The following is a 21,628-nucleotide window of genomic DNA, read 5'->3' on the forward strand; positions in this document are numbered from 1 at the left end:
ACCTACTCCTGTGTTGCGATAATATGGAATCTTGTATTGTAAACACCCTCTCCTTGCTGAAATTCCTGGCAAAAGCAGGCTGTAAAGCGTCAAAAACGAAACTGCAAGCTTGTGTAGAGAAAGTTATTTTCCTAGGACATTGCATTTCCCAGGGCATAAAACATCTCACAGAGAGTAGAAAGACTGCAGTTCAAAATATTAAACCCCCCCGCAGCTTAGCCCAGCTTCGCACGTATCTCGGTTTGATATCTTACTGTCGTCCTTGGCTGCGTTCAGTAGCTATCTACATGCAACCACTGTATGATTGTCTTGCCAACGAAAACAAACCATTTAAATTAAACCATGCGGCAGAAAATGCCTTCTATACACTTAAGATACTGGTAACGTCAGCTCCAGCACTGGGTCTCCCAGATTACAGAAAGAATTTTAACCTGTTCTGTACTGAGCAATCAGGTTATGCTACATCTGTCCTTACACAGGACCATGGTGGTAAACAAAGACCAATAGCTTACTACTCCACCAGATTGGACCCTGTTGCCAGGGGTGCCCCCTCATGTGTTAGGGCAGTGGCGGCTGTTACTGCCCTCCTGGACAAAGCCACTGATATTGTTTTAGATAATCCGGTGACCATATACACACCACATGATATCAACAGCATACTGTCACAAGTTCAACCAAAACACATACATACTGCAAGGCATCTCAGAATGCAATGTGCCTTGCTTATGCCACCTAATGTTACTCTTAAAAGGTGTATGGTAATAAATCCATCTACATTACTTCCCCTGGATTTAAAAGAGGGGAGTGGGAATGGTACTTGTACTTCTGATCTTTTTGTAAATTCACTTTCACCAGATGAGTTAGCTGATGCCCAGGTACCCCATGATTGTGCAGCACTAATGGCACAAGAAACAGCAGGTTTTTTTGCATGTAACTGATTCTCCATTATCTAATGCAGATTTTGAGTTTTTTGTAGATGGTTCCAGATATGCTGATGAGAAGGGTAATTTCCACACTGGATATGCTGTAGTCTCTGCACATGAGATAATAAAAGCTGAACCACTCGCTCCTCACTGCTCTGCACAGGAGGCAGAGCTGAAGGCACTCGCTGAAGCGTGTAAAATGGCTTCTGGTAAGACTGCTAATATTTTTACAGACTCTCGCTATGCTTTTGGTATAGCGCATGATTTTGGCCCTATTTGGCGGGCTCGTGATTTTCTCACCTCAGCAGGAACTCCAATCAAGAATTCTGAAGCCGTGAGTGCACTTATGGACGCTATCCTGTTACCCACTCAAGTAGGCATCATCAAGGTGGCAGCTCACGTGAAGATCACAGATGAAATTTCAAGAGGAAACCACAGAGCAGACGAAGCTGCCAAGCAAGCAGCAATTCAAGTTCATCCCTCTAAAGGTAAAACCTTCCTACAAGTTGTTCTTACAGATGACGCCGTTGACTACAATATACTGTTGAGCTTACAAAGACAGGCAAGCAAGGAAGAACATGACCTCTGGAGGAAACAAGATGCAGAACCTGATGATGACAAAATGTGGAGAAAAGGTAAAAGACTGTGTTTGCCACGAGTATTGTACCCCATGATGGCCCAGATTGCCCATGGACCTACACATCTATCCAAGATGCACATGAACAGCTTAGTAAACACCCATTGGGTAGCACCCGGATTTACTGTTGTAGCAGCTAAACACACCCAAGCTTGCATGATTTGTGCTAGAAACAATCCAGGACAGGCTGTCAAAACACCGAGTAAGCACACACCAAGGCCACTTTACCCGTTTCAAAGACTGCAGATAGATTATATTCAACTACCTAAGGTAGGAGTGTATGAATATGTGTTGGTGTGCATTGATCTCTTTTCAGGTTGGCCAGAGGCCTACCCAGTGTCGAAAGCCACAACAAAGATAACAGCGAGTAAGCTTCTGAAGGAACTGGTATGTAGATATGGAGTACCTGAAGTGATTGAAAGTGACAGAGGTAGCCATTTCACTGGGGAAATAATGCAAGAAATTATGAAAGCCTTAGGGATCAGTCAGGCCTTCCACACCCCTTATCACCCCCAGAGTAGTGGGAAAGTAGAAAGGGCAAATGGCACCTTAAAGAACAAGATTGCAAAAGCCATGCAAGACACAGGGAAGCCCTGGACTGAATGCCTTCCCCTAGCACTCTTTTCTATGAGATTCACCCCCAATTCCAGACATGGCCTATCCCCTTTTGAGATCCTGTTTGGATGTGCCCCAAAGACAGGCCTCTATTTTCCCCAAACCCTCCAGATGCAGCATGGTAGTATGACTGCCTATGTTCAGGCCCTACACCAAAGATTAGACAAGGTGCATAAACAAGTCTTTGATTCTATTCCAGATCCAGACTCTGACTCTGCAACTCACAAACTGCAGCCTGGTGATTGGGTGGTGATAAAGAGGCATGTGAGGAAAGGACTTGAACCACGCTTTGACGGTCCATTCCAAGTGCTCTTGACTACGGCTACCTCGGTAAAACTAGAAGGAAAAGCCACGTGGATACACGCCAGTCACTGTAAACAAGTCACTCCGACTGATCCACCAACATGAAGCTGTTCATATCCTTTACCATATTATGCTCTGTTCAGATATGCTACTCTGACTTGAGACCAGAAAATAATAATGCATGGCAGGAAAATATATGGTTGCAGATAGCAAAGGCTTTCAATTTAACCTCCTTTTGCCTCAACCCTCTCCTTAGTACTGAAAACGCCATAGAATCTTGTCTTATAGCTGTCCCCACACCAATCTCACTGTTGAGGAAGTACCTACATACCCATAGACCCCATAAATCTCTACAACTATATTCTTATGCCTTCAAACCACTGGTAGGATGCCCCCCCTATCCCTGAAGACAATTAATGTGACAGGCGCTGAACTATGTTGGTCTTTTTCATGTAATTGTTCAAGAGACCCTAATACTGAATCCCTGTTTTGCCCCACATGGTGGAAAAATACCACGAATTGTAGAGCCCTGAGCACCACTATGAATTGTACCAAAACTCACCAAGTTATGAGTTACCACTACAATGTCTATCTTCCTAAAGAATGGACTTTCTCCTGTGGAAATATTACTTATGCTTATGTCCCAGGTAACATTACAGGAGGTCCCTGTGCAATTTCTCGACTAACCATGACCATGTTTTCCAAATCTGACCTGATCACTAAAACCACCCAGCTACACAAACTGCTGAGAGACAGGAGAGATGTTAAAAACACCCTTACTTCTGATTGTAACTCTGAAATCACTCTCTTATCCAAAGCCGAATACTCTGCCCTAGCGTACACCTTGGTAGGAGTCCCAGGCTTAGCACTGTATAATACCCGAGTAGTTAATGCTGTAGCCTGTTCCCTTGCAAAAGGTTTAAATGCCACTTCACAGGCCCTAGAAGAGCTACTTATGGACAACCAGGCAAATAAGAAGGCAATCCTTGAGAATAGAGCAGCCATTGACTACTTACTAATGAAACATGACTTAGGATGTGAAGCTATTGAAGGTATGTGCTGTTTTAACCTATCTGACCATGGCACTATGATCCATAAACATCTAAAAGATTTACATGACTTAGTACAGGATATCAAACAAGATAACGGCTTCTTTGAGGATTGGGATTGGACATTTGGGCTAGGAACATGGTTGACTTTACTAATTAAGAAAATTTTGTACTTTTTGCTATTAGCTATATTTGTCATTATGGCTATTTTTCTAACCTTTAGATTTTTTTCATGTCTACTAACCTCTCTATGTAAAAGCAAACCTACTGTTGGTCGTACCTTAACTTACATTCCAGCTCCGACCTCGGAAAGGTTTTATGATGTTACCTCGCCTAACAAATGAAAGAACTCTCCTCCGCTGATTCTGGTGGTCGCTCAGTCCAAGGGAACCGTGGTGAAGCAATAAATGAAAGTCCCACAGGCTTTGGCTAGCAGGCCTGGATATACCTTGGACATTTGGGTGACCCTTGGATCAAAAGAGGGGATTGTGATAGAATTTATCTTGATTCCAAGGCTCAAGCTTATAGGTGTCATATAATGATATCCTATATTAAAATTGGCTAACTTGGAATCAGGATTGATTGCTTGATGCTTGAACAACACTTAAGACCATATATGTCTAAGTCCCGGGAGCAGAGAGCCCCCACCCAAGATGTCTCTACTCTAATCTTGTTGTTCTCTCTTACCCAGAAACTTATTTGTTATGTATACATGGCGCTCATTCCTATGTCTTATCCTATGTCCTATTCCTATGTCTTATCTGTATTCCCTTGCTATTTTTGTTCTAAGAGTATTTGCACGTAAGCACTTACTTTTTAAATGTATAAAACCCAGCTGATGAATAAAAAACGTCAGAGGCTTATTTTGAATACCAACAGGTGTCTGGTGTCTAATTCTTGCTTCTCCGAGTGCACTTGTAACAACAATTTGGGTTTCCTCTGAATATAACAAAGATCAACATTCTGATCCACAACAGTATTGGGTAAAGTTTTCAATTAGCAATAATCACGCCTCGGATTGACCTCATGGGCTACGATACTGCCACTGCGCAAAGTTAACTGTTCAAGTGGGCCAGCTTTTAAGAGCTACCATGTAAGGACACTTTAAGACAGCGGTGAGAAAAAGTTCATGACCATAAGCCATTGCAAAGGATTGTGGGAGGCAATATTCTAATTAGGCCCGCTTCCTCCTACAGGGAAGCTTAAACCCCAACAAATTCCTCGGTCTTCTTATATGGCATCTTGGAATGGTTCCAAACCTATAACAGAGAGTGAGGGCAACCATATCTTGCAGCAAACCTTGTACAATTTTTTTTCTCTCTTTGGAAACGGTTTTGCCAAGATTCTACTACAGCAGCCATTAGGCAGAGTACACAATCCGCTGGTCTACGTTCGTCCCCAAAGTCACACATTTCATGACTCCATCGATAGGAATGACCCTTGCCTAGCACCTGTCTTCTCTTCATCCACACTCAACAGGGCTGAAAGAACATTTGTGGTGGCTTTTTCAAAATTCCATGGTGTTCATAAGTAAGTGCTAACGACCACCCAGCTATTCCTAAGGTTTGGTCTGATTGTCTCAAGCGGCAATTCACTGCCTTGATCCAGAAAATCTTTTTTTCCCAGAAATTCAATCAAACGTTACGTTCTGTTGGAAGACGTAATATAGGGCTCCAATTCTTTATTTCTTCCATTGCATTGAAGCATACAATAAATCAAAAGAAGTCAGGATAAAAAAATGATGAAAAAAAAGCTGAAAAGTTAAAATAAAAAGTGAAATTCTGGCTTAAAACTGGTCTCCAGAAAACATAGATAATAAAAATGATCAAGCCTAGGAAATGATTGTCGCTGCCTGCTTCATGCGGAAAGTAAGAGCCAAAGAAGACGGGTGCCGTGGCTGAAATTATCCTTCGTCAGAATTGGTGAAGTTCTCTATTTTTGTCAAACAAGCAAACACAGGGGAAAGCGCGAACGCAGTCCCCCACTACCATAAATTATGCAGTTGAGTTTCCCACATTTGAGGAAATCGCAGAGTTCAACTGGTACGGAGTGCAATGAACCAGCCTCACTCTGGGAGAGCCACCTTAGGGATCATGGCTATTGCTCCCCTGCCAGGTAAGTATGACATGACGGGTACATTCAAAGGCACGCCCACTGGGAAGCCTTTCCTTTAGGCTGTGGTGAAATAATAAAGCAAGTTAAAAAAAAAAAAAGCAAATAAATAATCCAAATGATAGAAGGCTACAAAAGATTACCAAACCTCGTGGCTGATCGTTGTTTTCCTTAGCTACCAGTAATTTTAGTGCCTTCAGGTGGTTAGGTGTGAATAATTGAGCTGGATTCAGGGTGCGAAGGAGCAATTTGCATAAAGGCAAATGCTAGGCCAATGAGCCGAAGGATGGGAATTCGTAGCATGTAGTGAGAATAGTGTGCTGCCGGAAACAAGTGAATTCAGTGGGAGAGAAAGGTAAAAGGGAAATGCTAAGAAGCCAGCGGAAGGAATGGTGCAACAGAGCTCAGGAAGAAACGGGAGTCACGTAAGACACGCCCTAGACATGGGGCGCCATAAACTTTTATTAAACCAATCTTTCAGTCTCCTTAGAGCCTGTCAAAAATTGCCAATGCTGACTGTATTTCAAGTCATCATGGCGGGGTATTGGGTAAAGTTTTCAATTAGCAATAATCACGCCTCGGATTGACCTCATGGGCTACGATACTGCCACTGCGCAAAGTTAACTGTTCAAGTGGGCCAGCTTTTAAGAGCTACCACGTATGGACACTTTAAGACAGCGGTGAGAAAAAGTTCATGACCATAAGCCATTGCAAAGGATTGTGGGAGGCAATATTCTAATTAGGCCTGCTTCCTCCTACAGGGAAGCTTAAACCCCAACAAATTCCTCGGTCTTCTTATATGGCATCTTGGAATGGTTCCAAACCTATAACAGAGAGTGAGGGCAACCATATCTTGCAGCAAACCTTGTACAATTTTTTTTCTCTCTTTGGAAACGGTTTTGCCAAGATTCTACTACAGCAGCCATTAGGCAGAGTACACAATCCGCTGGTCTACGTTCGTCCCCAAAGTCACACATTTCATGACTCCATCAATAGGAATGACCCTTGCCTAGCACCTGTCTTCTCTTCATCCACACTCAACAGGGCTGAAAGAACATTTGTGGTGGCTTTTTCAAAATTCCATGGTGTTCATTAGTAAGTGCTAGCGACCACCCAGCTATTCCTAAGGTTTGGTCTGATTGTCTCAAGCGGCAATTCACTGCCTTGATCCAGAAAATCTTTTTTTCCCAGAAATTCAATCAAACGTTACGTTCTGTTGGAAGACGTAATATAGGTCTCCAATTCTTTATTTCTTCCATTGCATTGAAGCATACAATAAATCAAAAGAAGTCAGGATAAAAAAATGATGAAAAAAAAGCTGAAAAGTTAAAATAAAAAGTGAAATTCTGGCTTAAAACTGGTCTCCAGAAAATATAGATAATAAAAATGATCAAGCCTAGGAAATGATTGTCGCTGCCTGCTTGATGCGGAAAGTAAGAGCCAAAGAAGACGGGTGCCGTGGCTGAAATTATCCCTCGTCAGAATTGGTGAAGTTCTCTATTTTTGTCAAACAAGCAAACACAGGGGAAAGCGCGAACGCAGTCCCCCACTACCATAAATTATGCAGTCGAGTTTCCCACATTTGAGGAAATCGCAGAGGTCAACTGGTACGGAGTGCAATGAACCAGCCTCACTCTGGGAGAGCCACCTTAGGGATCATGGCTATTGCTCCCCTGCCAGGTAAGTATGACATGACGGGTACATTCAAAGGCACGCCCGCTGGGAAGCCTTTCCTTTAGGCTGTGGTGAAATAATAAAGCAAGTTAAAAAAAAAAAAAGCAAATAAATAATCCAAATGATAGAAGGCTACAAAAGATTACCAAACCTCGTGGCTGATCGTTGTTTTCCTTAGCTACCAGTAATTTTAGTGCCTTCAGGTGGTTAGGTGTGAATAATTGAGCTGGATTCAGGGTGCGAAGGAGCAATTTGCATAAAGGCAAATGATAGGCCAATGAGCCAAAGGATGGGAATTCGTAGCATAGAGTGAGAATAGTGTGCTGCCGGAAACAAGTGGATTCAGTGGGAGAGAAAGGTAAAAGGGAAATGCAAGGAAGCCAGCGGAAGGAATGGTGCAACAGAGCTCAGGAAGAAACGGGAGTCACGTAAGACACGCCCTAGACATGGGGCGCCATAAACTTTTTTTAAACCAATCTTTCAGTCTCCTTAGAGCCTGTCAAAAATTGCCAATGCTGACTGTATTTCAAGTCATCATGGCGGGGTATTGGGTAAAGTTTTCAATTAGCAATAATCACGCCTCGGATTGACCTCATGGGCTACGATACTGCCACTGCGCAAAGTTAACTGTTCAAGTTGGCCAGCTTTTAAGAGCTACCACGTAAGGACACTTTAAGACAGCGGTGAGAAAAAGTTCATGACCATAAGCCATTGCAAAGGATTGTGGGAGGCAATATTCTAATTAGGCCCGCTTCCTCCTACAGGGAAGCTTAAACCCCAACAAATTCCTCGGTCTTCTTATATGGCATCTTGGAATGGTTCCAAACCTATAACAGAGAGTGAGGGCAACCATATCTTGCAGCAAACCTTGTACAATTTTTTTTCTCTCTTTGGAAACGGTTTTGCCAAGATTCTACTACAGCAGCCATTAGGCAGAGTACACAATCCGCTGGTCTACGTTCGTCCCCAAAGTCACACATTTCATGACTCCATCGATAGGAATGACCCTTGCCTAGCACCTGTCTTCTCTTCATCCACACTCAACAGGGCTGAAAGAACATTTGTGGTGGCTTTTTCAAAATTCCATGGTGTTCATTAGTAAGTGCTAGCGACCACCCAGCTATTCCTAAGGTTTGGTCTGATTGTCTCAAGCGGCAATTCACTGCCTTGATCCAGAAAATCTTTGTTTCCCAGAAATTCAATCAAACGTTACGTTCTGTTGGAAGACGTAATATAGGTCTCCAATTCTTTATTTCTTCCATTGCATTGAAGCATACAATAAATCAAAAGAAGTCAGGATAAAAAAATGATGAAAAAAAAGCTGAAAAGTTAAAATAAAAAGTGAAATTCTGGCTTAAAACTGGTCTCCAGAAAACATAGATAATAAAAATGATCAAGCCTAGGAAATGATTGTCGCTGCCTGCTTGATGCGGAAAGTAAGAGCCAAAGAAGACGGGTGCTGTTGCTGAAATTATCCTTCGTCAGAATTGGTGAAGTTCTCTATTTTTTCCAAACAAGCAAACACAGGGGAAAGCGCGAACGCAGTCCCCCACTACCATAAATTATGCAGTCGAGTTTCCCACATTTGAGAAAATCGCAGAGGTCAACTGGTACGGAGTGCAATGAACCAGCCTCACGCTGGGAGAGCCACCTTAGGGATCATGGCTATTGCTCCCCTGCCAGGTAAGTATGACATGACGGGTACATTCAAAGGCACGCCCGCTGGGAAGCCTTTCCTTTAGGCTGTGGTGAAATAATAAAGCAAGTTAAAAAAAAAAAAAAGCAAATAAATAATCCAAATGATAGAAGGCTACAAAAGATTACCAAACCTCGTGGCTGATCGTTGTTTTCCTTAGCTACTAGTAATTTTAGTGCCTTCAGGTGGTTAGGTGTGAATAATTGAGCTGGATTCAGGGTGCGAAGGAGCAATTTGCATAAAGGCAAATGCTAGACCAATGAGCCGAAGGATGGGAATTCGTAGCATGGAGTGAGAATAGTGTGCTGCCGGAAACAAATGGATTCAGTGGGAGAGAAAGGTAAAAAGGAAATGCTAAGAAGCCAGCGGAAGGAATGGTGCAACAGAGCTCAGGAAGAAACGGGAGTCACGTAAGACACGCCCTAGACATGGGGCGCCATAAACTTTTTTTAAACCAATCTTTCAGTCTCCTTAGAGCCTGTCAAAAATTGCCAATGCTGACTGTATTTCAAGTCATCATGGCGGGGTATTGGGTAAAGTTTTCAATTAGCAATAATCACGCCTCGGATTGACCTCATGGGCTACGATACTGCCACTGCGCAAAGTTAACTGTTCAAGTGGGCCAGCTTTTAAGAGCTACCACGTAAGGACACTTTAAGACAGCGGTGAGAAAAAGTTCATGACCATAAGCCATTGCAAAGGATTGTGGGAGGCAATATTCTAATTAGGCCCGCTTCCTCCTACAGGGAAGCTTAAACCCCAACAAATTCCTCGGTCTTCTTATATGGCATCTTGGAATGGTTCCAAACCTATAACAGAGAGTGAGGGCAACCATATCTTGCAGCAAACCTTGTACAATTTTTTTTCTCTCTTTGGAAACAGTTTTGCCAAGATTCTACTACAGCAGCCATTAGGCAGAGTACACAATCCGCTGGTCTACGTTCGTCCCCAAAGTCACACATTTCATGACTCCATCGATAGGAATGACCCTTGCCTAGCACCTGTCTTCTCTTCATCCACACTCAACAGGGCTGAAAGAACATTTGTGGTGGCTTTTTCAAAATTCCATGGTGTTCATTAGTAAGTGCTAGCGACCACCCAGCTATTCCTAAGGTTTGGTCTGATTGTCTCAAGCGGCAATTCACTGCCTTGATCCAGAAAATCTTTTTTTCCCAGAAATTCAATCAAACGTTACGTTCTGTTGGAAGACGTAATATAGGTCTCCAATTCTTTATTTCTTCCATTGCATTGAAGCATACAATAAATCAAAAGAAGTCAGGATAAAAAAATGATGAAAAAAAAGCTGAAAAGTTAAAATAAAAAGTGAAATTCTGGCTTAAAACTGGTCTCCAGAAAACATAGATAATAAAAATGATCAAGCCTAGGAAATGATTGTCGCTGCCTGCTTGATGTGGAAAGTAAGAGCCAAAGAAGACGGGTGCCGTGGCTGAAATTATCCTTCGTCAGAATTGGTGAAGTTCTCTATTTTTGTCAAACAAGCAAACACAGGGGAAAGCGCGAACGCAGTCCCCCACTACCATAAATTATGCAGTCGAGTTTCCCACATTTGAGGAAATCGCAGAGGTCAACTGGTACGGAGTGCAATGAACCAGCCTCACTCTGGGAGAGCCACCTTAGGGATCATGGCTTTTGCTCCCCTGCCAGGTAAGTATGACATGACGGGTACATTCAAAGGCACGCCTGCTGGGAAGCCTTTCCTTTAGGCTGTGGTGAAATAATAAAGCAAGTTTAAAAAAAAAAAAAAAGCAAATAAATAATCCAAATTATAGAAGGCTACAAAAGATTACCAAACCTCGTGGCTGATCGTTGTTTTCCTTAGCTACCAGTAATTTTAGTGCCTTCAGGTGGTTAGGTGTGAATAATTGAGCTGGATTCAGGGTGCGAAGGAGCAATTTGCATAAAGGCAAATGCTAGGCCAATGAGCCGAAGGATGGGAATTCGTAGCATGTAGTGAGAATAGTGTGCTGCCGGAAACAAGTGGATTCAGTGGGAGAGAAAGGTAAAAGGGAAATGCAAGGAAGCCAGCGGAAGGAATGGTAGAAACGGGAGTCACGTAAGACACGCCCTAGACATGGGGCGCCATAAACTTTTATTAAACCAATCTTTCAGTCTCCTTAGAGCCTGTCAAAAATTGCCAATGCTGACTGTATTTCAAGTCATCATGGCGGGGTATTGGGTAAAGTTTTCAATTAGCAATAATCACGCCTCGGATTGACCTCATGGGCTACGATACTGCCACTGCGCAAAGTTAACTGTTCAAGTGGGACAGCTTTTAAGAGCTACCACGTAAGGACACTTTAAGACAGCGGTGAGAAAAAGTTCATGACCATAAGCCATTGCAAATTATTGTGGGAGGCAATATTCTAATTAGGCCCGCTTCCTCCTACAGGGAAGCTTAAACCCCAACAAATTCCTCGGTCTTCTTATATGGCATCTTGGAATGGTTCCAAACCTATAACAGAGAGTGAGGGCAACCATATCTTGCAGCAAACCTTGTACAATTTTTTTTCTCTCTTTGGAAACGGTTTTGCCAAGATTCTACTACAGCAGCCATTAGGCAGAGTACACAATCCGCTGGTCTCCGTTCGTCCCCAAAGTCACACATTTCATGACTCCATCGATAGGAATGACCCTTGCCTAGCACCTGTCTTCTCTTCATCCACACTCAACAGGGCTGAAAGAACATTTGTGGCGGCTTTTTCAAAATTCCATGGTGTTCATTAGTAAGTGCTAGCGACCACCCAGCTATTCCTAAGGTTTGGTCTGATTGTCTCAAGCGGCAATTCACTGCCTTGATCCAGAAAATCTTTTTTTCCCAGAAATTCAATCAAACGTTACGTTCTGTTGGAAGACGTAATATAGGTCTCCAATTCTTTATTTCTTCCATTGCATTGAAGCATACAATAAATCAAAAGAAGTCAGGATAAAAAAATGATGAAAAAAAAGCTGAAAAGTTAAAATAAAAAGTGAAATTCTGGCTTAAAACTGGTCTCCAGAAAACATAGATAATAAAAATGATCAAGCCTAGGAAATGATTGTAGCTGCCTGCTTGATGTGGAAAGTAAGAGCCAAAGAAGACGGGTGCCGTGGCTGAAATTATCCTTCATCAGAATTGGTGAAGTTCTCTATTTTTGTCAAACAAACAAACACAGGGGAAAGCGCGAACGCAGTCCCCCACTACCATAAATTATGCAGTCGAGTTTCCCACATTTGAGGAAATCGCAGAGGTCAACTGGTACGGAGTGCAATGAACCAGCCTCACTCTGGGAGAGCCACCTTAGGGATCATGGCTATTGCTCCCCTGCCAGGTAAGTATGACATGACGGGTACATTCAAAGGCACGCCCGCTGGGAAGCCTTTCCTTTAGGCTGTGGTGAAATAATAAAGCAAGTTAAAAAAAAAAAAAAAGCAAATAAATAATCCAAATGATAGAAGGCTACAAAAGATTACCAAACCTCGTGGCTGATCGTTGTTTTCCTTAGCTACCAGTAATTTTAGTGCCTTCAGGTGGTTAGGTGTGAATAATTGAGCTGGATTCAGGGTGCGAAGGAGCAATTTGCATAAAGGCAAATGCTAGGCCAATGAGCCGAAGGATGGAATTCGTAGCATGTAGTGAGAATAGTGTGCTGCCGGAAACAAGTGAATTCAGTGGGAGAGAAAGGTAAAAGGGAAATGCTAAGAAGCCAGCGGAAGGAATGGTGCAACAGAGCTCAGGAAGAAACGGGAGTCACGTAAGACACGCCCTAGACATGGGGCGCCATAAACTTTTATTAAACCAATCTTTCAGTCTCCTTAGAGCCTGTCAAAAATTGCCAATGCTGACTGTATTTCAAGTCATCATGGCGGGGTATTGGGTAAAGTTTTCAATTAGCAATAATCACGCCTCGGATTGACCTCATGGGCTACGATACTGCCACTGCGCAAAGCTAGCTGTTCAAGTGGGCCAGCTTTTAAGAGCTACCACGTAAGGACACTTTAAGACAGCGGTGAGAAAAAGTTCATGACCATAAGCCATTGCAAAGGATTATGGGAGGCAATATTCTAATTAGGCCCACTTCCTCCTACAGGGAAGCTTAAACCCCAACAAATTCCTCGGTCTTCTTATATGGCATCTTGGAATGGTTCCAAACCTATAACAGAGAGTGAGGGCAACCATATCTTGCAGCAAACCTTGTACAATTTTTTTTCTCTCTTTGGAAACAGTTTTGCCAAGATTCTACTACAGCAGCCATTAGGCAGAGTACACAATCCGCTGGTCTACGTTCGTCCCCAAAGTCACACATTTCATGACTCCATCGATAGGAATGACCCTTGCCTAGCACCTGTCTTCTCTTCATCCACACTCAACAGGGCTGAAAGAACATTTGTGGTGGCTTTTTCAAAATTCCATGGTGTTCATTAGTAAGTGCTAGCGACCACCCAGCTATTCCTAAGGTTTGGTCTGATTGTCTCAAGCGGCAATTCACTGCCTTGATCCAGAAAATCTTTTTTTCCCAGAAATTCAATCAAACGTTACGTTCTGTTGGAAGACGTAATATAGGTCTCCAATTCTTTATTTCTTCCATTGCATTGAAGCATACAATAAATCAAAAGAAGTCAGGATAAAAAAATGATGAAAAAAAAGCTGAAAAGTTAAAATAAAAAGTGAAATTCTGGCTTAAAACTGGTCTCCAGAAAACATAGATAATAAAAATGATCAAGCCTAGGAAATGATTGTCGCTGCCTGCTTGATGCGGAAAGTAAGAGCCAAAGAAGACGGGTGCCGTGGCTGAAATTATCCTTCGTCAGAATTGGTGAAGTTCTCTATTTTTGTCAAACAAGCAAACACAGGGGAAAGCGCGAACGCAGTCCCCCACTACCATAAATTATGCAGTCGAGTTTCCCACATTTGAGGAAATCGCAGAGGTCAACTGGTACGGAGTGCAATGAACCAGCCTCACTCTGGGAGAGCCACCTTAGGGATCATGGCTATTGCTCCCCTGCCAGGTAAGTATGACATGACGGGTACATTCAAAGGCACGCCCGCTGGGAAGCCTTTCCTTTAGGCTGTGGTGAAATAATAAAGCAAGTTAAAAAAAAAAAAAGCAAATAAATAATCCAAATGATAGAAGGCTACAAAAGATTACCAAACCTCGTGGCTGATCGTTGTTTTCCTTAGCTACCAGTAATTTTAGTGCCTTCAGGTGGTTAGGTGTGAATAATTGAGCTGGATTCAGGGTGCGAAGGAGCAATTTGCATAAAGGCAAATGCTAGGCCAATGAGCCGAAGGATGGGAATTCGTAGCATGTAGTGAGAATAGTGTGCTGCCGGAAACAAGTGAATTCAGTGGGAGAGAAAGGTAAAAGGGAAATGCTAAGAAGCCAGCGGAAGGAATGGTGCAACAGAGCTCAGGAAGAAACGGGAGTCACGTAAGACACGCCCTAGACATGGGGCGCCATAAACTTTTATTAAACCAATCTTTCAGTCTCCTTAGAGCCTGTCAAAAATTGCCAATGCTGACTGTATTTCAAGTCATCATGGCGGGGTATTGGGTAAAGTTTTCAATTAGCAATAATCACGCCTCGGATTGACCTCATGGGCTACGATACTGCCACTGCGCAAAGCTAGCTGTTCAAGTGGGCCAGCTTTTAAGAGCTACCACGTAAGGACACTTTAAGACAGCGGTGAGAAAAAGTTCATGACCATAAGCCATTGCAAAGGATTATGGGAGGCAATATTCTAATTAGGCCCGCTTCCTCCTACAGGGAAGCTTAAACCCCAACAAATTCCTCGGTCTTCTTATATGGCATCTTGGAATGGTTCCAAACCTATAACAGAGAGTGAGGGCAACCATATCTTGCAGCAAACCTTGTACAATTTTTTTTCTCTCTTTGGAAACAGTTTTGCCAAGATTCTACTACAGCAGCCATTAGGCAGAGTACACAATCCGCTGGTCTACGTTCGTCCCCAAAGTCACACATTTCATGACTCCATCGATAGGAATGACCCTTGCCTAGCACCTGTCTTCTCTTCATCCACACTCAACAGGGCTGAAAGAACATTTGTGGTGGCTTTTTCAAAATTCCATGGTGTTCATTAGTAAGTGCTAGCGACCACCCAGCTATTCCTAAGGTTTGGTCTGATTGTCTCAAGCGGCAATTCACTGCCTTGATCCAGAAAATCTTTTTTTCCCAGAAATTCAATCAAACGTTACGTTCTGTTGGAAGACGTAATATAGGTCTCCAATTCTTTATTTCTTCCATTGCATTGAAGCATACAATAAATCAAAAGAAGTCAGGATAAAAAAAAAGCTGAAAAGTTAAAATAAAAAGTGAAATTCTGTCTTAAAACTGGTCTCCAGAAAACATAGATAATAAAAATGATCAAGCCTAGGAAATGATTGTCGCTGCCTACTTGATGCGGAAAGTAAGAGCCAAAGAAGACGGGTGCCGTGGCTGAAATTATCCTTCGTCAGAATTGGTGAAGTTCTCTATTTTTGTCAAACAAGCAAACACAGGGGAAAGCGCGAACGCAGTCCCCCACTACCATAAATTATGCAGTCGAGTTTCCCACATTTGAGGAAATCGCAGAGGTCAACTGGTACGGAGTGCAATGAACCAGCCTCACTCTGGGAGAGCCACCTTAGGGATCATGGCTATTGCTCCCCTGCCAGGTAAGTATGACATGACGGGTACATTCAAAGGCACGCCCGCTGGGAAGCCTTTCCTTTAGGCTGTGGTGAAATAATAAAGCAAGTAAAAAAAATAAAAATAAATAATCCAAATGATAGAAGGCTACAAAAGATTACCAAACCTCGTGGCTGATCGTTGTTTTCCTTAGCTACCAGTAATTTTAGTGCCTTCAGGTGGTTAGGTGTGAATAATTGAGCTGGATTCAGGGTGCGAAGGAGCAATTTGCATAAAGGCAAATGCTAGGCCAATGAGCCGAAGGATGGGAATTCGTAGCATGTAGTGAGAATAGTGTGCTGCCGGAAACAAGTGAATTCAGTGGGAGAGAAAGGTAAAAGGGAAATGCTAAGAAGCCAGCGGAAGGAATGGTGCAACAGAGCTCAGGAAGAAACGGGAGTCACGTAAGACACGCCCTAGACATGGGGCGCCATAAACTTTTATTAAACCAATCTTTCAGTCTCCTTAGAGCCTGTCAAAAATTGCCAATGCTGACTGTATTTCAAGTCATCATGGCGGGGTATTGGGTAAAGTTTTCAATTAGCAATAATCACGCCTCGGATTGACCTCATGGGCTACGATACTGCCACTGCGCAAAGCTAGCTGTTCAAGTGGGCCAGCTTTTAAGAGCTTCCACGTAAGGACACTTTAAGACAGCGGTGAGAAAAAGTTCATGACCATAAGCCATTGCAAAGGATTATGGGAGGCAATATTCTAATTAGGCCCGCTTCCTCCTACAGGGAAGCTTAAACCCCAACAAATTCCTCGGTCTTCTTATATGGCATCTTGGAATGGTTCCAAACCTATAACAGAGAGTGAGGGCAACCATATCTTGCAGCAAACCTTGAACAATTTTTTTTCTCTCTTTGGAAACGGTTTTGCCAAGATTCTACTACAGCAGCCATTAGGCAGAGTACACAATCCGCTGGTCTACGTTCGTCCCCAAAGTCACACATTTCATGACTCCATCGATAGGAATGACCCTTGCCTAGCACCTGTCTTCTCTTCATCCACACTCAACAGGGCTGAAAGAACATTTGTGGTGGCTTTTTCAAAATTCCATGGTGTTCATTAGTAAGTGCTAGCGACCACCCAGCTATTCCTAAGGTTTGGTCTGATTGTCTCAAGCGGCAATTCACTGCCTTGATCCAGAAAATCTTTGTTTCCCAGAAATTCAATCAAACGTTACGTTCTGTTGGAAGACGTAATATAGGTCTCCAATTCTTTATTTCTTCCATTGCATTGAAGCATACAATAAATCAAAAGAAGTCAGGATAAAAAAATGATGAAAAAAAAGCTGAAAAGTTAAAATAAAAAGTAAAATTCTGGCTTAAAACTGGTCTCCAGAAAACATAGATAATAAAAATGATCAAGCCTAGGAAATGATTGTCGCTGCCTGCTTGATGCGGAAAGTAAGAGCCAAAGAAGACGGGTGCCGTGGCTGAAATTATCCTTCGTCAGAATTGGTGAAGTTCTCTATTTTTTCAAACAAGCAAACACAGGGGAAAGCGCGAACGCAGTCCCCCACTACCATAAATTATGCAGTCGAGTTTCCCACATTTGAGAAAATCGCAGAGGTCAACTGGTACGGAGTGCAATGAACCAGCCTCACTCTGGGAGAGCCACCTTAGGGATAATGGCTATTGCTCCTCTGCCAGGTAAGTATGACATGACGGGTACATTCAAAGGCACGCCCGCTGGGAAGCCTTTCCTTTAGGCTGTGGTGAAATAATAAAGCAAGTTAAAAAAAAAAAAAAGCAAATAAATAATCCAAATGATAGAAGGCTACAAAAGATTACCAAACCTCGTGGCTGATCGTTGTTTTCCTTAGCTACCAGTAATTTTAGTGCCTTCAGGTGGTTAGGTGTGAATAATTGAGCTGGATTCAGGGTGCGAAGGAGCAATTTGCATAAAGGCAAATGCTAGACCAATGAGCCGAAGGATGGGAATTCGTAGCATGGAGTGAGAATAGTGTGCTGCCGGAAACAAATGGATTCAGTGGGAGAGAAAGGTAAAAAGGAAATGCTAATAAGCCAGCGGAAGGAATGGTGCAACAGAGCTCAGGAAGAAACGGGAGTCACGTAAGACACGCCCTAGACATGGGGCGCCATAAACTTTTTTTAAACCAATCTTTCAGTCTCCTTAGAGCCTGTCAAAAATTGCCAATGCTGACTGTATTTCAAGTCATCATGGCGGGGTATTGGGTAAAGTTTTCAATTAGCAATAATCACGCCTCGGATTGACCTCATGGGCTACGATACTGCCACTGCGCAAAGTTAACTGTTCAAGTGGGCCAGCTTTTAAGAGCTACCACGTAAGGACACTTTAAGACAGCGGTGAGAAAAAGTTCATGACCATAAGCCATTGCAAAGGATTGTGGGAGGCAATATTCTAATTAGGCCCGCTTCCTCCTACAGGGAAGCTTAAACCCCAACAAATTCCTCGGTCTTCTTATATGGCATCTTGGAATGGTTCCAAACCTATAACAGAGAGTGAGGGCAACCATATCTTGCAGCAAACCTTGTACAATTTTTTTTCTCTCTTTGGAAACAGTTTTGCCAAGATTCTACTACAGCAGCCATTAGGCAGAGTACACAATCCGCTGGTCTACGTTCGTCCCCAAAGTCACACATTTCATGACTCCATCGATAGGAATGACCCTTGCCTAGCACCTGTCTTCTCTTCATCCACACTCAACAGGGCTGAAAGAACATTTGTGGTGGCTTTTTCAAAATTCCATGGTGTTCATTAGTAAGTGCTAGCGACCACCCAGCTATTCCTAAGGTTTGGTCTGATTGTCTCAAGCGGCAATTCACTGCCTTGATCCAGAAAATCTTTTTTTCCCAGAAATTCAATCAAACGTTACGTTCTGTTGGAAGACGTAATATAGGTCTCCAATTCTTTATTTCTTCCATTGCATTGAAGCATACAATAAATCAAAAGAAGTCAGGATAAAAAAATGATGAAAAAAAAGCTGAAAAGTTAAAATAAAAAGTGAAATTCTGGCTTAAAACTGGTCTCCAGAAAACATAGATAATAAAAATGATCAAGCCTAGGAAATGATTGTCGCTGCCTGCTTGATGTGGAAAGTAAGAGCCAAAGAAGACGGGTGCCATGGCTGAAATTATCCTTCGTCAGAATTGGTGAAGTTCTCTATTTTTGTCAAACAAGCAAACACAGGGGAAAGCGCGAACGCAGTCCCCCACTACCATAAATTATGCAGTCGAGTTTCCCACATTTGAGGAAATCGCAGAGGTCAATTGGTACGGAGTGCAATGAACCAGCCTCACTCTGGGAGAGCCACCTTAGGGATCATGGCTTTTGCTCCCCTGCCAGGTAAGTATGACATGACGGGTACATTCAAAGGCACGCCCGCTGGGAAGCCTTTCCTTTAGGCTGTGGTGAAATAATAAAGCAAGTTTAAAAAAAAAAAAAAAGCAAATAAATAATCCAAATGATAGAAGGCTACAAAAGATTACCAAACCTCGTGGCTGATCGTTGTTTTCCTTAGCTACCAGTAATTTTAGTGCCTTCAGGTGGTTAGGTGTGAATAATTGAGCTGGATTCAGGGTGCGAAGGAGCAATTTGCATAAAGGCAAATGCTAGGCCAATGAGCCGAAGGATGGGAATTCGTAGCATGTAGTGAGAATAGTGTGCTGCCGGAAACAAGTGGATTCAGTGGGAGAGAAAGGTAAAAGGGAAATGCAAGGAAGCCAGCGGAAGGAATGGTAGAAACGGGAGTCACGTAAGACACGCCCTAGACATGGGGCGCCATAAACTTTTTTTAAACCAATCTTTCAGTCTCCTTAGAGCCTGTCAAAAATTGCCAATGCTGACTGTATTTCAAGTCATCATGGCGGGGTATTGGGTAAAGTTTTCAATTAGCAATAATCACGCCTCGGATTGACCTCATGGGCTACGATACTGCCACTGCGCAAAGTTAACTGTTCAAGTGGGCCAGCTTTTAAGAGCTACCACGTAAGGACACTTTAAGACAGCGGTGAGAAAAAGTTCATGACCATAAGCCATTGCAAAGGATTGTGGGAGGCAATATTCTAATTAGGCCCGCTTCCTCCTACAGGGAAGCTTAAACCCCAACAAATTCCTCGGTCTTCTTATATGGCATCTTGGAATGGTTCCAAACCTATAACAGAGAGTGAGGGCAACCATATCTTGCAGCAAACCTTGTACAATTTTTTTTCTCTCTTTGGAAACAGTTTTGCCAAGATTCTACTACAGCAGCCATTAGGCAGAGTACACAATCCGCTGGTCTACGTTCGTCCCCAAAGTCACACATTTCATGACTCCATCGATAGGAATGACCCTTGCCTAGCACCTGTCTTCTCTTCATCCACACTCAACAGGGCTGAAAGAACATTTGTGGTGGCTTTTTCAAAATTCCATGGTGTTCATTAGTAAGTGCTAGCGACCCCCCAGCTATTCCTAAGGTTTGGTCTGATTGTCTCAAGCGGCAATTCACTGCCTTCATCCAGAAAATCTTTTTTTCCCAGAAATTCAATCAAACGTTACGTTCTGTTGGAAGACGTAATATAGGTCTCCAATTCTTTATTTCTTCCATTGCATTGAAGCATACAATAAATCAAAAGAAGTCAGGATAAAAAAATGATGAAAAAAAAGCTGAAAAGTTAAAATAAAAAGTGAAATTCTGGCTTAAAACTGGTCTCCAGAAAACATAGATAATAAAAATGATCAAGCCTAGGAAATGATTGTCACTGCCTGCTTGATGCGGAAAGTAAGAGCCAAAGAAGACGGGTGCCGTGGCTGAAATTATCCTTCGTCAGAATTGGTGAAGTTCTCTATTTTTGTCAAACAAGCAAACACAGGGGAAAGCGCAAACGCAGTCCCCCACTACCATAAATTATGCAGTCGAGTTTCCCACATTTGAGGAAATCGCAGAGGTCAACTGGTACGGAGTGCAATGAATCAGCCTCACTCTGGGAGAGCCACCTTAGGGATCATGGCTATTGCTCCCCTGCCAGGTAAGTATGACATGACGGGTACATTCAAAGGCACGCCCGCTGGGAAGCCTTTCCTTTAGGCTGTGGTGAAATAATAAAGCAAGTAAAAAAAAAAAAAGCAAATAAATAATCCAAATGATAGAAGGCTACAAAAGATTACCAAACCTCGTGGCTGATCGTTGTTTTCCTTAGCTACCAGTAATTTTAGTGCCTTCAGGTGGTTAGGTGTGAATAATTGAGCTGGATTCAGGGTGCGAAGGAGCAATTTGCATAAAGGCAAATGCTAGGCCAATGAGCCGAAGGATGGGAATTCGTAGCATGTAGTGAGAATAGTGTGCTGCCGGAAACAAGTGAATTCAGTGGGAGAGAAAGGTAAAAGGGAAATGCTAAGAAGCCAGCGGAAGGAATGGTGCAACAGAGCTCAGGAAGAAACGGGAGTCACGTAAGACACGCCCTAGACATGGGGCGCCATAAACTTTTATTAAACCAATCTTTCAGTCTCCTTAGAGCCTGTCAAAAATTGCCAATGCTGACTGTATTTCAAGTCATCATGGCGGGGTATTGGGTAAAGTTTTCAATTAGCAATAATCACGCCTCGGATTGACCTCATGGGCTACGATACTGCCACTGCGCAAAGCTAGCTGTTCAAGTGGGCCAGCTTTTAAGAGCTACCACGTAAGGACACTTTAAGACAGCGGTGAGAAAAAGTTCATGACCATAAGCCATTGCAAAGGATTATGGGAGGCAATATTCTAATTAGGCCCGCTTCCTCCTACAGGGAAGCTTAAACCCCAACAAATTCCTCGGTCTTCTTATATGGCATCTTGGAATGGTTCCAAACCTATAACAGAGAGTGAGGGCAACCATATCTTGCAGCAAACCTTGTACAATTTTTTTTCTCTCTTTGGAAACAGTTTTGCCAAGATTCTACTACAGCAGCCATTAGGCAGAGTA

At 42.8% G+C, this 21,628-nt stretch overlaps 20 non-coding genes and 1 pseudogene across 20 annotated transcripts; all 21 read right to left on the minus strand.

Moving 5' to 3' along the window:
• Window positions 1–4,460: 4,460 nt before the first annotated feature.
• On the minus strand, window positions 4,461–4,584 carry LOC134593864 (U4 spliceosomal RNA; annotated as a pseudogene).
• Window positions 4,585–5,483: 899 nt separating this feature from the next.
• Window positions 5,484–5,650, minus strand: LOC134591229 (U1 spliceosomal RNA). The gene has a single exon (XR_010088036.1). It is a non-coding gene; the product is annotated as a U1 spliceosomal RNA (small nuclear RNA).
• Window positions 5,651–6,120: 470 nt separating this feature from the next.
• Window positions 6,121–6,261, minus strand: LOC134592925 (U4 spliceosomal RNA). Its single transcript, XR_010089480.1, has one exon. It is a non-coding gene; the product is annotated as a U4 spliceosomal RNA (small nuclear RNA).
• An 899-nt stretch (window positions 6,262–7,160) lies between these two features.
• Window positions 7,161–7,327, minus strand: LOC134590015 (U1 spliceosomal RNA). Its single transcript, XR_010087003.1, has one exon. It is a non-coding gene; the product is annotated as a U1 spliceosomal RNA (small nuclear RNA).
• Window positions 7,328–7,797: 470 nt separating this feature from the next.
• Window positions 7,798–7,938, minus strand: LOC134592926 (U4 spliceosomal RNA). The gene has a single exon (XR_010089481.1). It is a non-coding gene; the product is annotated as a U4 spliceosomal RNA (small nuclear RNA).
• An 899-nt stretch (window positions 7,939–8,837) lies between these two features.
• On the minus strand, window positions 8,838–9,004 carry LOC134590977 (U1 spliceosomal RNA). The gene has a single exon (XR_010087824.1). It is a non-coding gene; the product is annotated as a U1 spliceosomal RNA (small nuclear RNA).
• Window positions 9,005–9,475: 471 nt separating this feature from the next.
• On the minus strand, window positions 9,476–9,616 carry LOC134592927 (U4 spliceosomal RNA). Its single transcript, XR_010089482.1, has one exon. It is a non-coding gene; the product is annotated as a U4 spliceosomal RNA (small nuclear RNA).
• Window positions 9,617–10,515: 899 nt separating this feature from the next.
• On the minus strand, window positions 10,516–10,682 carry LOC134589646 (U1 spliceosomal RNA). The gene has a single exon (XR_010086689.1). It is a non-coding gene; the product is annotated as a U1 spliceosomal RNA (small nuclear RNA).
• Window positions 10,683–11,139: 457 nt separating this feature from the next.
• Window positions 11,140–11,280, minus strand: LOC134592928 (U4 spliceosomal RNA). Its single transcript, XR_010089483.1, has one exon. It is a non-coding gene; the product is annotated as a U4 spliceosomal RNA (small nuclear RNA).
• Window positions 11,281–12,179: 899 nt separating this feature from the next.
• On the minus strand, window positions 12,180–12,346 carry LOC134590016 (U1 spliceosomal RNA). The gene has a single exon (XR_010087004.1). It is a non-coding gene; the product is annotated as a U1 spliceosomal RNA (small nuclear RNA).
• A 471-nt stretch (window positions 12,347–12,817) lies between these two features.
• On the minus strand, window positions 12,818–12,958 carry LOC134592413 (U4 spliceosomal RNA). The gene has a single exon (XR_010089044.1). It is a non-coding gene; the product is annotated as a U4 spliceosomal RNA (small nuclear RNA).
• An 899-nt stretch (window positions 12,959–13,857) lies between these two features.
• On the minus strand, window positions 13,858–14,024 carry LOC134590017 (U1 spliceosomal RNA). Its single transcript, XR_010087005.1, has one exon. It is a non-coding gene; the product is annotated as a U1 spliceosomal RNA (small nuclear RNA).
• Window positions 14,025–14,494: 470 nt separating this feature from the next.
• On the minus strand, window positions 14,495–14,635 carry LOC134592414 (U4 spliceosomal RNA). Its single transcript, XR_010089045.1, has one exon. It is a non-coding gene; the product is annotated as a U4 spliceosomal RNA (small nuclear RNA).
• Window positions 14,636–15,523: 888 nt separating this feature from the next.
• Window positions 15,524–15,690, minus strand: LOC134590018 (U1 spliceosomal RNA). Its single transcript, XR_010087006.1, has one exon. It is a non-coding gene; the product is annotated as a U1 spliceosomal RNA (small nuclear RNA).
• Window positions 15,691–16,155: 465 nt separating this feature from the next.
• On the minus strand, window positions 16,156–16,296 carry LOC134592415 (U4 spliceosomal RNA). The gene has a single exon (XR_010089046.1). It is a non-coding gene; the product is annotated as a U4 spliceosomal RNA (small nuclear RNA).
• An 898-nt stretch (window positions 16,297–17,194) lies between these two features.
• On the minus strand, window positions 17,195–17,361 carry LOC134591022 (U1 spliceosomal RNA). The gene has a single exon (XR_010087861.1). It is a non-coding gene; the product is annotated as a U1 spliceosomal RNA (small nuclear RNA).
• Window positions 17,362–17,832: 471 nt separating this feature from the next.
• On the minus strand, window positions 17,833–17,973 carry LOC134592929 (U4 spliceosomal RNA). Its single transcript, XR_010089484.1, has one exon. It is a non-coding gene; the product is annotated as a U4 spliceosomal RNA (small nuclear RNA).
• Window positions 17,974–18,872: 899 nt separating this feature from the next.
• LOC134590728 (U1 spliceosomal RNA) lies at window positions 18,873–19,039 on the minus strand. The gene has a single exon (XR_010087609.1). It is a non-coding gene; the product is annotated as a U1 spliceosomal RNA (small nuclear RNA).
• Window positions 19,040–19,496: 457 nt separating this feature from the next.
• On the minus strand, window positions 19,497–19,637 carry LOC134592930 (U4 spliceosomal RNA). The gene has a single exon (XR_010089485.1). It is a non-coding gene; the product is annotated as a U4 spliceosomal RNA (small nuclear RNA).
• An 899-nt stretch (window positions 19,638–20,536) lies between these two features.
• LOC134590718 (U1 spliceosomal RNA) lies at window positions 20,537–20,703 on the minus strand. Its single transcript, XR_010087600.1, has one exon. It is a non-coding gene; the product is annotated as a U1 spliceosomal RNA (small nuclear RNA).
• Window positions 20,704–21,172: 469 nt separating this feature from the next.
• On the minus strand, window positions 21,173–21,313 carry LOC134592416 (U4 spliceosomal RNA). Its single transcript, XR_010089047.1, has one exon. It is a non-coding gene; the product is annotated as a U4 spliceosomal RNA (small nuclear RNA).
• Window positions 21,314–21,628: the final 315 nt, after the last annotated feature.

This window comes from Pelobates fuscus, chromosome 2 (assembly GCF_036172605.1).
Source record: "Pelobates fuscus isolate aPelFus1 chromosome 2, aPelFus1.pri, whole genome shotgun sequence".
In the NCBI taxonomy this organism is placed as follows: Eukaryota; Metazoa; Chordata; class Amphibia; order Anura; family Pelobatidae; genus Pelobates; species Pelobates fuscus.